Genomic DNA, 13,702 nt, shown 5'->3' on the forward strand with positions numbered 1-13,702 from the left:
TTAATTTTGAATCGAAAGTACCGTCGTAAAGTTACGAGACGAGAATAACCAGGTGCTGTCCGCAATAATAATGCAATGTAATGCGCACAACAACAAGGCGCGGAAGCGTGTAGAAGGACCTCATTTAAGCAAACACAATAAATTAACGACAGAACGGGAATTCTGTAATGATCTCATACACAAGGAAGCCGTTCCTCAGAGACAGAAAGGAGGCAATCCATTGAAAGTACACCTCTTGCGAGGAGGAACTAGACAGTCCTTTCAATTAACGTGAAAGCAAAGAAAAGGGAGACCTCCGACGAATGGGAAGAAGGGCCAGAGGGAGGAGCGGTAATGATTTAGAGCGCTGCAGTGGACCGAGAATAAAGGACGGCAGGAACGATTCCTTAGTTTGTACAGAGAATTAAATTACGTCATTCTCCACCGTTTAAGAGAATTGGCTCGGGACCTTTCCTCCGGGCCTTCCACACAAGTACGATGCAGAGGAAGATCCTCTTCCGTCATGGCAGGGGGGCGGGGGAGAGGCGGGTCCAGGGGTTGAAGAGCAAGGCGAGCCCCGGCTGAGCAGGGGCGGTGAGGAACACCGGAGGGCGAGGCTAAGAAATTGCCGGCCGCCGCTCTGCAATCACTCGCTAGCAGCTCTGCCGGCCAGGCAGGGCGCAGGCCGGGTCCGAGAACACGAGGTGCTAAATCCGTCGTGGCAGCTGCGTTAACGTCACCTTCCGCGACGGAAACGAGCATCCTCTGAAAATGCGAATCAATCAGCAAGAGAATAGGGTATGGAAAATCAGACCAACTTGTTTACTGCGTTTGACGTCGGAAAGAAGTTATGTTGTTTTTCTTTTTACAGCTCCATCATATACCATGGAACTCGTTCCCTGATGTCTTAAGACATATCCTATCATCCTGTGCCTTCTCCTTGTCAGTGTTTTCCACACATCCCTTTCCTCTCCGATTCTGCGCAGAACCTCCTCGTTCGCAGCTTTATCAATCCACCTAATTCCGAACAGTCGTCTGTAGCACCACTTTTTTTCTCAAATATTTCTACTCTCTTTTGTTCCGATTTTCGCTACCATACAATGCTGTGATCCCAACGTACATTCTCAGTGATTTCTTCCTCATATTAAGGCCTATGTTTGATATTAGTAGACTTCTCTTGGTGAGGTATGCCATTTCTGCCAGTGCTGATCTGCTTTTGACGTCCTCATTTCTCCGTCCGTGATTGGTTATTTTGCTGCCTAGGTAGTTGAATTCCCTAACTTCATCTTCTTCGTGCCCATCAATTCCGATGTTAAGTTTCTCGCTGTCCTCGTTTCTGCCACTTCTCACTACTTTCGTCCTTCTTCGATTTACTCTCAATCCGTATTCTGTACTCATAATACTCTTCATTCCATTGAGCAGGTCATGTAATTCTTCTTCACTTTTATTCAGGATAGCAATGTCATCAACGAATCGTATCATTGATACCCTTTCACCTTCAATTTTAATCCCTTTCCTGAGTTTTTCTTTTCTTTCCACCACTGCTTCTTCGATGTACGGATTGAACAGTAGGTGTGAAAGAGTACATTCCTGTCTTACGCCCTTTTTAATGGGAGCATCTCGTTCTTGGTCATGCAGTCTTACTTGGCTCTTATACATATTTCATGTTACCTGTCTCTCATTATAGATTACACCTATTTTTCTCAGGATTTCGAACTTTGACCATACATAAACTGTTAACAGGAGAGCAAAGAACACAGCACAGAAATCTCACTTAATAAAATAAAGGTAGTGGCATTTGAGGGATCTGAGCCACACAGACAAAAATTGTTATGATAACTGGATAACTGGGTAAGTTAACAGTTTTAATAACTTTGGAACCCAAATATGGTACCGGGAATGGAGATATAGACAACAAGCTTTACTGGTCTCAGTACAAACATCGGACTACTAATAGAGCCTTAAAAACCAGCGTTAGATAGGAAAAAATTAAAATTTATAAAATCACCATCTCTGCTGCATGGGAGTGAAACATTGGTTGTCACTGAGAGCGATAAATGTAAAATATGTGCTGCTGAAATGAGCACTGTTAAATGTTTCACATGCCAAGACCCGATTAGAAAAGAAATGAATGTTTAACAGGTTAACAACACGATAAAAGAAAACAGGTGGAAAGGCCACGTGAATGGAATATCTGAAGAAAGGCTGACCAAGCAAGTGCTGGGATACGGTATGAGAGAAGAATAAGTTCAAATGGTTCAAATGGTTCTGGGGACTATGGGACTCAACTTCTGAGGTCATTAGGCCCCTACAACTTAGAACTAGTTAAACCTAACTAACCTAAGGACATCACAAACATCCATGCCCGAGGCAGGATTAGAACCTGCGACCGTAGCGGTCTTGCGGTTCCAGACTGCAGCGCCTTTAACCGCACGGCCACTTCGGCCGGCGAAGAATAAGTCCTGGTAGGCCAGAAATCTAATGGACTGAACTATAACCGTAGAAGACGGAACAGTCAATTAGCCCAATCCCTGAAAGTGATCGTACTGAGGAGTATCAAAAAGGCTGGTGTCCTCCTGAAGAACTATAGGTTAGGGTCTGTCCTATCCAGAGATGCTCCTCAGACGAGATTACACCTACAATACGGCCATGCAGGATGTCCCAGGAAGAATTGTCAGTATTCATGGTTATGATAGGAACGACAATTTGAAGCTAAAAGCTTCGTATGGAAATATGCACTACCCGGAATGATTTCCGTGATGGAACACATTTAACACCTTGATATTTATCTTTTTGTATTAATCAGTACACTATCAGGTTTAAAAATACACACATGTAGAAAAGTTAGTAAACATCAATAGATACTCTTTACAATGTATCTGTAGTGGACTGACAAGACAGCCAGTCCACAGTGACGGGTAACCGAAAGGCACGCGTTTACACACGCAGGCTTGCTTTAGGTCTGAAACAGGATACGCAATGAATGCTATAAGAAAAGTACGTAGCTGCTGGAATACTTAACTTTAATCCATCATTTGTATACAGCATTCTTGACGATACAAGTGAGACTCTCTGTAGAAATGGTTAATGGCGCCTTGCTAGGTCATAGCCATGGACTTAGCTGAAGGCTATTCTAACTATCTCTCGGCAAATGAGAGAAAGGCTTCGTCAGTGTAGTCGCTAGCAAAGTCGTCGTACAACTGGGGCGAGTGCTAGTACGTCTCTCTCGATCAGCCGTCTGGTGGCGCTCGGTCTGCAATTACTGACAGTGGCGACACGCAGGTCCGACATGTACTAATGGAGAGCGGCCGATTTAAAGCTACCACCTAGCAAGTGTGGTGTCTGGCGGTGACACCACAGTATCAATTGAAAAATACATATTTTTCATACGTTCACCTCTAAGCGTTATTGTACACGTCACGTTACAGCTGTAGTACTGTTCATGTAAGTGTGTAAGTTTCTCACCTTCAACTTCAGTGCATTGGGGGAAATTGTTTTGTTCCCTATCAGAGTGCCTCTGCACTTTCCCTAACGAGGGGGGCAGCGTTCATGAAGCGATTAAACAGTGCACCTCGCGTGTGTACGCAGTCCTCGTCCAACTCCATAATGGCGTAAAGCCTAGCGATGTTTGTTGGTGGCCATTCAATTAAAGCGGGAAGAAGTTAGAAAAGTAGTCCTTCCGGGTTCAACTGCGGATCCGTTCCTATTTGCTATAAATGTGTTCTGCCTCGGAAATAAGTTCGAAACAGGCCATCTGTCCAGGTGAAGCTCTTTCGTTGAAATGATCGTTCCTGACGCATCCCTGAATGTTGGCCATTTCTCCTGAGACACCCTGTATGTACCTTACAGGCACGCAAGTCTATGTTTCCGATATGTCTAATTAGTGTTCATAACGTACAGCTGATACGCTGTGCCACAAATAATGTCAGTTTTGTTCAGTAAGGGCATATTTGGCAGAGGATTCTATTTACAGAAACATCTGTATATTTAACTATATATGACGGTAGTATCTGTTCCCGAAAGAACAGTTACCGTCGATGACCATGCAGCTTTGCTAGAAATGAAATGATAATTAAATTGACACCCTAGCTGCAAGCAGGCGTTGATACACTTCATTGGGGACATGTTGAAAATGTGTGCCCCGACCGGGACTCGAACCCGGGATCTCCTGCTTACATGGCAGACGCTCTATCCATCTGAGCCACTGCGGGCACAGAGGATAGTGTGTCTGCAGGGACTTATCCCTTGCACGCCCCCCGTGAGGTCCACATTCCCAACATGTCCACAATACTACATTCGTAGTGCGCCTAATAGATGTTTGCCCATCATACTCATTACTCGTGGCAGATTAATCTACCAAGTCCCGTACGAGTTCGGGCATAGCGTGTGCACACGGGGGGCGTGCAAGGGATAAGTCCCTGCAGACGCACTATCCTCTGTGCCCGCAGTGGCTCAGATGCATAGAGCGTCTGCCATGTAAGCAGGAGATCCCGGGTTCGAGTCCCGGTCGGGGCACACATTTTCAACATGTCCCCAATGAAGTGTATCAACGCCTGCTTGCAGCTAGGGTGTCAATTTAATTATCATTTCACATCTGTATATGTTTACATATGCATTATGACGTATAATACACTGGTGTCCAAAACTAATGCAACAAACCGCTATTTCCCCGTTCTGTTTCTAATTCACGATTTAACCATACATACTGTCAACAGACCTCATACCATCGGGAAGATGGCATTCCGATAAACGGACAACCATGCCAACGATGACGTCAGGACACATATCGAACAGGCAAGTGTTTGCCAGGTAGCCCCACATCCACAGTCTCTGTGTACGCACTCACAGACGGTGCAGTATGGCACAGAGAAGATGCCTACCACCAGATGCTGCTGTGTGAGGCCATAGGAAGTGTGGAAACTGGACAGTAGCAAACTCATGTGGCCCGATGGCTTAATATGAATCGTTGTGTAGTTTCTCGGATGTGGCGACATTTTATAGAGAGGCGAAATTGTATCCCGAAGACCAAGGCAGGGCCGACCACGTGTACTATCAGAAAGAGGATCGTTTTTTCGCCGTAAGGGGACGACAGTACCGCGTTAGTACTGCGAGGCAACTGGCATCAGACCTCGCAGCATCCACTGGATGTGTCGGAAAATTGGAAATTTGTGGTAAGGACTATTGGATCAAACTGCTGACGTCATCGGTCCCTAGGCTTACGCACTACTTAATCTAGCTTAAACTGACTTACACTAAGGACAACACACACACACACCCATGCCCGAGGAAGGACTCGAACCTCCGACTGGTGTAGCCGCGCGAACCGTTACACTACGCCCAAGACCGCACGCCTACCCCGCGCGGCTGGACGTATTGTATCGAGACAAAGAGTGTACAGAAGGCTTCGGGTTTACTGCTGGAGACCTGCTTGGGTGTCTTCGCAGAAGGGAACGTCTAGTGTGGAGGCATCAATATGCCACATGGACAGTCGAACAGTGAACCAATGTTCCTTTCAGAGATGAGTCCCAATTTCGTCATGAGAGTGATTCTTGACGGAATAACATCTGAAGAAACATTATTTCGGCACACAGACACAGTGGAAAGAAACCGATATCGCGCAGGATCGCTAATGGCGTGGACAGGAATTATGTTGACAGGTCGAACACCTCTTCGTGAAATAGTATGGGTGAATCGGCATGGTTTAACTGCTGTCAGCTAATGCGAGGAGATCTTCGGATCTCATGTACGGTTGTCACGAGGTACTGTGGGCCCAGACTTCGCACTGATGGACGATAATTATCGACCTTATGGTGCATGAGTGTTTGATGTTTTCTTGGAAACGGAAGATGCGGCACGCATGGCGTGGCCTACTCGCTCTTCCCATTTGAATTCCATAGAGCATGTCTGGCACGCACTAGGGAGACGGGTTCCAACACGTCATCATTCACCAACCATTCTCCAAGACTTTCGAGCAGTTCTGTAGGAGAATGGGCGTTATTGCCACAACATGAGATTGATGACGTAATTGACGGTATGCAGGTCGTCGTCAAACCTGTTCTGCTCTGAGAGGTGTTCACAACCCATATTGTGACAGCCAGAGCGAGAGCACCAGCAGCAGCGAGTACTGTTTGTATAAAGCGTTTATTTTGCATTTTGTTTACGACCTTCCACTAAGGAAGGGATTCTATTTGTGTTTATCTGCTCTGCATAGTAACTAACAGTTCTTGATAAAACTTTACGTAGTTTTCGTGTTAGATTTCTTAGTGTTTTCTTGATCGTTTAGAACAGAAAGCGCCCTAAAACCGTCTTTTGTTTGTTTCGCGGCCGTTAGCCACTAGTCACTTGAATCAGCAGTTGTCTTGTGACAGCCAGAGCGAGAGCACCAGCAGCAGCGAGTACTGTCTGTATAAAGCGTTTTTGTACTTATTTGCTGCGCTTAGCTTTTAAATAGTTTTTCTGGGAAAACCTAGCGTAGTTTTCGCGTCTCGTATTTCAGTGAGTGTTTCTTGATTATCAGAGTAGCTCATCAGAAGATTATCTTGGGAATTTGTCACCGTATAGGGTAGGGTAAACATAGTCATGTGTAGGGACTGTGGTTGTTGTGAGCGGACGCTAGGAGAATTGGCCACTCTTCGGGGGCAGGTGGAGGCTTTGTCTGTTAGGCTCATCGAGCTCGAGGCGCAGGCGTCGGCTCGTAGTGGCGTTGGGACAACTGTGGTGAGACCTATGCCTACTTCGGTGGCCTTGGAATCACATGGAACCCCTGATGTCGCTGCGTCTTCCGGCAGTGAGCATCTTACCGGTCAGCCTTCACTCCAGGGTGAATGGCGGACAGTGGTGGGCTCGCGCGTGCCTGGCCGAAAGGCGAAGGTGGGATCTGGCCGCGTGGCAGCTGCCTTACCCCTTTCCAACAGGTACGGGGTGCTTCCTAGTGGTGATGACATCGTTTCCGAGCCACCACAGGATGCCTCGCCTGTTGGGCCAGTGGCCGATTCTCCGGCAAGGTCCCGACAGTCACAGAGGGCGGGCCTATTAGTTATAGGGAGCTCCAACGTTAGGCGGGTTATGGAGCCCCTCAGGAAAATAGCGGGTAGGTCGGGGAAGAATGCCAGTGTGCACTCGGTGTGCTTGCCGGGGAGTCTCGTCCGTAATGTGGAGGAGGCCCTTCCGGCAGCTATTGAACGCACTGGGTGTGACCGGCTGCAGATAGTAGCACATGTCGGAACGAATGACGCCTGCCGCTTGGGGTCTGAGGCCATCCTTGGTTCCTTCCGGCGGCTGGCTGATTTGGTGAAGACAACCAGCATCGCACGCGGAGTGCAAGCTGAGCTTAATATCTGCAGCATAGTGCCCAGAGTCGATCGCGGTCCTCTGGTTTGGAGCCGTGTGGAGGGTCTAAACCAGAGGTTCAGACGACTCTGCGACTATAATGGTTGCAAATTCATCGACCTCCGTTATTGGGTGGAGAACTGTAGGGCCCCCCTAGACAGGTCAGGCGTGCACTACACACCGGAAGCAGCTACTAGGGTAGCAGAGTACGTGTGGCGTGCACACGGGGGTTTTTTAGGTTAGAGGGACCCCCCCTTGGGCGAAACGATAAAATACCTGACGGCTTACCAGAGAGGACATTATCATCGTTGATAAAGAACGTCCGTCCTCAGAGACCAAAAACAGGAAAAGTTAACGTAATATTGGTAAATTGCAGGAGTATCCAGGGCAAGGTTCCTGAATTAGTATCTCTTATTGAAGGAAATAGTGCGCATATAGTATTAGGAACGGAAAGTTGGTTAAAACCGGAAGTGAACAGTAACGAAATCCTAGACACAGAATGGAATATATACCGCAAGGATAGGATAAACGCCAATGGTGGAGGAGTATTTATAGCAGTAAAGAATTCAATAATATCCAGTGAAGTTATTAGCGAATGCGAATGTGAAATAATCTGGGTTAAGCTAAGTATCAAAGGTGGGTCAGATATGATAGTCGGATGCTTCTATAGACCACCTGCATCAGCAACCGTAGTAGTTGAGCGCCTCAGAGAGAACCTGCAGAACGTCGTGAAGAAGTTTCGTGATCATACTATTGTAATAGGGGGAGACTTCAATCTACCAGGTATAGAATGGGATAGTCACACAATCAGAAATGGAGCCAAGGACAGAGACTCTTGTGACATTATCCTGACTGCCTTGTCCGAGAATTACTTCGAGCAGATAGTTAGAGAACCAACTCGTGAAGCTAACGTTTTAGACCTCATAGCAACAAATAGACCGGAACTTTTCGACTCCGTGAATGTAGAAGAGGGTATCAGTGATCATAAGTCAGTGGTTGCATCAATGACTACAAGTGTAATAAGAAATGCCAAGAAAGGAAGGAAAATATATTTGCTTAACAAGAGTGATAGGGCACAAATCGCAGAATATCTGAGTGACCACCATCAAACGTTCATTTCTGAGGAAGAGGATGTGGAACAAAAATGGAAAAAATTCAGAAACATCGTCCAGTACGCCTTAGATAAGTTCGTACCGACTAAGGTCCAAAGCGAGGGGAAAGATCCACCGTGGTATAACAATCATGTACGAAAGGTACTACGGAAACAAAGAAAGCTTCATCATAGGTTTAAGAGTAGTCGAATCATAGCTGATAAGGAAAAGCTGAACGAAGCGAAAAAGAGCGTAAAGAGAGCAATGAGAGAAGCATTCAACGAATTCGAACATAAAACATTGGCAAACAATCTAAACAAGAACCCTAAAAAGTTTTGGTCATATGTAAAATCGGTAAGCGGATCTAAATCCCCTATTCAGTCACTCGTTGACCACGATGGCACCGAAACAGAGGACGACCGAAGAAAGGCAGAAATACTGAATTCAGTGTTCCGAAACTGTTTCACTGCGGAAAATCGTAACACGGTCCCTGACTTCAGCCGTCGCACGGACGCCAAAATGGAAAATATTGAAATAAACGATATCGGAATTGAAAAACAACTGCTATCACTTAGTAGCGGAAAAGCATCCGGACCTGACGAGATACCCTTAAGATTCTACAGTGATTATGCTAAAGAACTTGCCCCCTTTCTATCAGCAATTTATCGTAGATCGCTGGAAGAACGTAAAGTACCTAGCGACTGGAAGAAAGCGCAGGTCGTTCCCATTTTCAAGAAGGGTCATAAATCAGATGCGAATAATTATAGGCCTATTTCGCTTACGTCAATCTGTTGTAGAATAATGGAACATGTTTTGTGTTCTCGTATTATGACGTTCTTAGATAATACAAATCTCCTTCATCATAACCAACATGGATTCCGCAAACAGAGATCATGTGAAACTCAGCTCGCCCTATTTGCCCAAGAAATTCACAGTGCCGTAGACACTGGCGAGCAGATTGATGCCGTATTCCTGGACTTCAGGAAGGCATTTGATACGGTTCCGCACTTACATTTAGTGAAAAAAATACGAGCTTACGGAATATCGGACCAGGTTTGTGATTGGATTCAGGATTTCCTAGAAGAAAGAACACAACATGTCATACTTAACGGTTCAAAATCTGCAGATGTAGAGGTAATTTCGGGAGTACCGCAAGGAAGCGTGATAGGACCTTTATTGTTTACAATATACATAAATGACTTAGTTGACAACATCGGTAGCTCCGTGAGGCTATTTGCAGATGACACGGTTGTCTACAAGAAAGTAGCAACATCATAAGACTCGTACGTACTCCAGGAAGACCTGCAGAGGATTAATGCATGGTGCGACAGCTGGCAGCTTTCCCTAAGCGTAGATAAATGCAATATAATGCGCATACATAGGGGCAGAAATCCATTCCAGTACGATTATGCCATAGGTGGTAAATCATTGGAAGCGGTAACGACCGTAAAATACTTAGAAGTTACTATCCGGAGCGATCTGAAGTGGAATGATCATATAAAACAAATAGTGGGAACAGCAGGCGCCAGGTTGAGATTCATAGGAAGAATTCTAAGACAATGTGACTCATCGACGAAAGAAGTAGCTTACAAAACGCTTGTTCGTCCGATTCTTGAGTATTGCTCATCAGTATGGGACCCTTACCAGGTTGGATTAATAGAAGAGATAGACATGATCCAGCGATAAGCAGCGCGATTCGTCATGGGGACATTTAGTCAGCGCGAGAGCGTTACGGAGATGCTGAACAAGCTCCAGTGGCGGACACTTCAAGAAAGACGTTACGCAATACGGAGAGGTTTATTATCGAAATTACGAGAGAGCACATTCCGGGAAGAGATGGGCAACATATTACTACCGCCCACATATATCTCGCGTAATGATCACAACGAAAAGATCCGAGAAATTAGAGCAAATACGGAGACTTACAAGCAGTCGTTCTTCCCACGCACAATTCGTGAATGGAGCAGGGAAGGGGGGATCAGATAGTGGTACAGTAAGTACCCTCCGCCACACACCGTAAGGTGGCTCGCGGAGTATAGATGTAGATGTAGATGTAGATTAACTACACTCCTGGAAATTGAAATAAGAACACCGTGAATTCATTGTCCCAGGAAGGGGAAACTTTATTGACACATTCCTGGGGTCAGATACATCACATGATCACACTGACAAGTACAGTGTATATCCACCTTTCGCAGCAATGCAGGCTGCTATTATCCCATGGAGACGATCGTAGAGATGCTGGATGTAGTCCTGTGGAACGGCTTGCCATGCCATTTCCACCTGGCGCCTCAGTTGGACCAGCGTTCGTGCTGGACGTGCAGACCGCGTGAGACAACGCATCATCCAGTCCCAAACATGCTCAATGGGGGACAGATCCGGAGATCTTGCTGGCCAGGGTAGTTGACTTACACCTTCTAGAGCACGTTGGGTGGCACGGGATACATGCGGACGTGCATTGTCCTGTTGGAACAGCAAGTTCCCTTGCCGGTCTAGGAATGGTAGAACGATGGGTTCGATGACGGTTTGGATGTACCGTGCACTATTCAGTGTCCCCTCGACGATCACCAGTGGTGTACGGCCAGTGTAGGACATCGCTCCCCACACCATGATGCCGGGTGTTGGCCCTGTGTGCCTCGGTCGTATGCAGTCCTGATTGTGGCGCTCACCTGCACGGCGCCAAACACGCATACGACCATCATTGGCACCAAGGCAGAAGCGACTCTCATCGCTGAAGACGACACGTCTCCATTCGTCCCTCCATTCACGCCTGTCGCGACACCACTGGAGGCGGGCTGCACGATGTTGGGGCGTGAGCGGAAGACGGCCTAACGGTGTGCGGGACCGTAGCCCAGCTTCATGGAGACGGTTGCGAATGGTCCTCGCCGATACCCCAGGAGCAACAGTGTCCCTAATTTGCTGGGAAGTGGCGGTGCGGTCCCCTACGGCACTGCGTAGGATCCTACGGTCTTGGCGTGCATCCGTGCGTCGCTGCGGTCCGGTCCCAGGTCGACGGGCACGTGCACCTTCCGCCGACCACTGGCGACAACATCGATGTACTGTGTAGACCTCACGCCCCCCATGTTGAGCAATTCGGCGGTACGTCCACCCGGCCTCCCGCATGCCCACTATACGCCCTCGCTCAAAGTCCGTCAACTGCACATACGGTTCACGTCCACGCTGTCGCGGCATGCTACCAGTGTTAAAGACTGCGATGGAGCTCCGTATGCCACGGCAAACTGGCTGACACTGACGGCGGCGGTGCACAAATGCTGCGCAGCTAGCGCCATTCGACGGCCAACACCGCGGTTCCTGGTGTGTCCGCTGTGCCGTGCGTGTGATCATTGCTTGTACAGCCCTCTCGCAGTGTCCGGAGCAAGTATGGTGGGTCTGACACACCGGTGTCAATGTGTTCTTTTTTCCATTTCCAGGAGTGTATTAAGGCAAAATAAACGCCATCTTGCAAGATTTTCGACTGTTGCTTTAGTTTTGGACACCAATGTACGTAGCTAAAGAAAATTACAAACTGAAAAATTAAAGGCACTCAGTGACCTTCGGTTACGCTCAATCAGCTTCAGCATTAACTCTTCCGTCTTCTGCGTATGACGTGCTGTGCGTCAGTACGCCACACGAAACATACTACGGCCACTAAGGTAGTCAGTTTACTGGAATACACTAATTAGGGCCGAGTTCGGATCGCTGCGTGTCGATCCGCAGGCGGCACTTGGCCGCTCCCCCACTACACGCCGCCGGCAGTCCCTCGGTTGCGGCCCGTCAGTTCATCGCGGTCTGCTCTGGGGGCCGTAAACGGAACGGCCGCAGCCGGTGTGGGCCCTTCTGCAGCGCTGCTGCCGCGGCCATAACTCCTCGGCTTTACGGCCCTAATCTGCGAGCGCCGACCGGATGGATCGCCCCGTCACCGGACGCTTCTCCCACACATTGCGGGCGGCTGCCTTTAGACCCCGCCTGGAAAAGCTATAGAGAAGCAGATGATGGAATTTTTCAATCACTTTGCGGAAAAAAACCGCTTAGATCGCTTAATATTTGCATCCATTTATAGCGTCAACGTGTTGGGCAAAAGATTATTTCCCGGTCGAATCTTCAAGAAGTTTTGTGCTTCCAGTCGATTGCTTGCCGATGGGGAGCCAGTCCAGTAATGGGGCTGATACCTTATCTAGCTTTTGGACCAGCTTTGGGGATTATTTCACCCTGCCTTAACATAGGGAACCGACGCTGTTGCAACAGATGCTACCTTGCAGAATTGAGATAGTACCTTCCCTTAAGCGGGGCTTAATATATATATATATATATATATATATATATATATATATATAAGAATTTTATATATATATATATATATATATATATATATATATATATATATATATATATATATATATATGAGAATTATACTCCAAAATATTATGCGCGAACTCCAGAAAGTAAATAAAATATAAATGTCGTGTGACTAGGGCCTCTCGTCAGGTAGACAGCTCGCCGGGTGCAAGTCTTTCGATTTGACGCCACTTCGGCCACTGGGGCGTCGATGGGGATGAAATGATGATGATTAGGTCAACACGCAGCTCCTGAGCGGAGAAAATCTCCGACCCAGTCGGGAATCGAACCCGGGTCCTTAGCATTGACATTCTGTCGCGCTGACCACTTTTTTTTCCCCACTTTGTTCGTTGTTGATCGTTTTGTTGTTTGGTCGTTGCGGAGGTCACATTGAAACGTCCCTTTTTTAACAATTATACATGACTGTGCTTAAACTGACACACAATATTTTTTTAGCGCAACGCAATCTGACTTTCAAAAATCCCTGCAAAAGAATGGCCCTGACTAACATTAATCTATACCTTTCACAAATCACTTACCTCACCAAAAATCTCCGTTACTCGAACTACTGCAATACAGCGAGCGCCACTACTGCCAGCTAAATAAAAGATTCAAACTACGGAAGGCACTAACTACTGATAGGCATAGTTAGGAAATGAAATATTTTAGTAGAGAACAAACAATGTATTTACCTTAATAGTGTTGAAAAATCATAATATATATAACAGATCATGACATCCAGTCTTACAAATTCCCAAACTCCGCCATCTCTCTCCCCACATCCACCACTGCTGGCGGCTCACCTCCAACTGCGCAACGCTACGCGCTGTTCACATCCAGCTGCCGCTGCCCAACACTACAATGGCAGACAACAATGCAAACTAGCCACAGACTGCACACAGCACAGTCAGTGATTTTTATACAGAGCGCTACGTAACGTTGCCAATAAGAAAACATAAACAGCCTAC

At 46.9% G+C, this 13,702-nt stretch overlaps 1 non-coding gene across 1 annotated transcript; it reads right to left on the minus strand.

Annotated features, from left to right (window-relative positions):
- Window positions 1–4,116: 4,116 nt before the first annotated feature.
- Trnat-ugu (transfer RNA threonine (anticodon UGU)) lies at window positions 4,117–4,191 on the minus strand. Its single transcript has one exon. It is a non-coding gene; the product is annotated as a tRNA-Thr (tRNA).
- Between the last annotated feature and the right edge of the window lie 9,511 nt (window positions 4,192–13,702).

This window comes from Schistocerca cancellata, chromosome 7, assembly GCF_023864275.1.
Source record: "Schistocerca cancellata isolate TAMUIC-IGC-003103 chromosome 7, iqSchCanc2.1, whole genome shotgun sequence".
In the NCBI taxonomy this organism is placed as follows: Eukaryota; Metazoa; Arthropoda; class Insecta; order Orthoptera; family Acrididae; genus Schistocerca; species Schistocerca cancellata.